The 1,995-nt window shown below is 39.9% G+C and overlaps 1 long non-coding RNA gene across 1 annotated transcript in view; it reads right to left on the bottom strand.

Annotated features, from left to right (window-relative positions):
- Positions 1–25: 25 nt before the first annotated feature.
- Positions 26–1,995, bottom strand: part of LOC108296066 — a 6,970-nt gene continuing 5,000 nt past the window's right edge. The window contains exon 4 of the long non-coding RNA XR_005198321.1: positions 26–292. This is a non-coding gene — a long non-coding RNA (uncharacterized LOC108296066). The remainder of the gene's footprint in view (positions 293–1,995) is intronic.

Raw genomic sequence — 1,995 nt, 5'->3', positions numbered from 1 at the left:
AAAAAAAAAAAAAAAAAAAAAAAATTACTCTTTAGTCGACATTGGAGACTTTACACAGGTGAGAAACACTTGTTGAAAAGGCTTTACTCAGAATGCAAGAGTTTTTGATGATCTTAAAAAAACATTTGGAAGAGAAATGCTTTGGTTGGAATCAGTGTAGTAAAACCTTGATTCATCAGTCTGCCTTGATTCAGCATCAGATAGTTTATACAGCAAAGAATGCTTGTAAGTGCCATGACAGTGGGAAAGCTTCTTTATACAATGTATCCCTCTTCTGGCTTCAGAAGATCCACTAGAGGAAAAAATTATTTAAATGTATTCAGTGTTAGCTTTCAGTTAGACAGCAGGCCACACAGAGCAGCAAGAGATCCACTATGGGGAGAAATCCTGCAAATAGGACTGGCATGGGCAACCCAACATCTGCACTAAGAACGCTCGCTCAAAGGAGAAAGAAGATACCCAATAAGAAAGTAAGAGTCACAACAGAAGCCTTCCTGGAAATGAGTTTCTGAAGGACAAGCTCTGTGAGCATAATGAAATTGAGACTAGTGACTCTGCAATTACTAAGTCTTGTGAAACATCAGAACACACACTCCTCAAGGGAGAAATACATCGAAGATACTGATTGTGGGAAGCACTTGAGCCCAGGACTTACCCAACATTAGAAAACTTATGCAGACCAATCCTACAAATATGAAGAATGTAGGAAGACCTTAAGTGCAAACGCTAGCTGTTTCAGACATTAAAAAAGCACACACATACTGGAGAGAGGCCCCATAAATGCGATGAATGTTAGAAAGCCTCCTGCCAGTTGTTAGCCCTTAACAAGCACCAGTTTTTCCATGCTGGAGAGGAGCGCTATTATTGCAATGAGTATGGCAAAGACTTCAGAACACAGGCCTGTTTAACCATCTCTGAGTACAAACTGGAGGAAAAGCCTTTTCAGTGTAAACTGTGTAGTAAGTTTAGCAAACTATTTTTAAATTTGAGACTATTGTAAAACAGCATAGTAAGCAATACTCATTAAATGTCAGCAAAGATTTTACGATTGCTTTTAAAGTGGGAAATCTGCCTTTACTGTAAATACCTTATTTATCACCCAGATTATCGTTATCACACAGATTATCGACCAAGAAATTCAATAAACTGGTGTCAGACATCAAAGCAAGTTGTCTACAATGTATTATTGTAAATGCCATTTACTGTGAATGTATTATAACTAGGTACTAGTAGTAGATACTTTACACATGAAATGTTTTAGAGTGGAGGCAACTGAAACTTAGTGGATTGGTCATATGTTCAAGGTCACTGTGTCATATTTCACAAATGCTGTCTTGACCCAGTTTGAAAGTGATGGCTAACAACTCTTCAATTCCTCTTTGCAGGTGGTTTGCTAAGCCCCCATCCCAATCTCTTTACTTATTGTTCCTCCATTCTCTGAAGCCACTGTGTACACACCACAACTACCTCCCTTATCAGGGTCTCATTATCTGAGGACAGGTACTAGACAACTTGGGACAGCACCTGTGACCCAGAGGCTATGAAATTAACCAGTCCACAGGGAGCCCCTGAAACCAAGCTAACTCCTCCTGCCTGCCATATATGCATTGCCTTCTGCAGCTCCAGCTTGCCCTTACTCTGTCCCTGGGTCCGACTCTGTGTAGTTCCACATGGCGGCTTCTCTCTTTTGGAGCTGTAAGTAACAAAGTTCTGCTTTTCATCATCAGTATGTTGTGTCCCTTCATCAAACAATCTTTAAATCTTATAAAACAGTCACTCGGTTATTAACTGCCAGAAGTGAAGTTCAGTCCTACATCAAAATCTCTTAGATTCAGACCCTTCTCTTAAACCAGTGCTCTGCTTCTGTCACCCTGACTCTCTCCTCATGACATCAAAATTAGCTACTGCTGTAGCTCCCAACAGTGTTCCTTTTAGTGTTTGTGGAAGACACAGTTTACCATTTCCCCTATTTTTTTCCTTTTCTCCTTTCCTTTA

This window comes from Cebus imitator, unplaced genomic scaffold (assembly GCF_001604975.1).
Source record: "Cebus imitator isolate Cc_AM_T3 unplaced genomic scaffold, Cebus_imitator-1.0 Scaffold681, whole genome shotgun sequence".
Taxonomy (NCBI): Eukaryota; Metazoa; Chordata; class Mammalia; order Primates; family Cebidae; genus Cebus; species Cebus imitator.
This window is presented reverse-complemented; position numbering and strand designations above follow the sequence as displayed.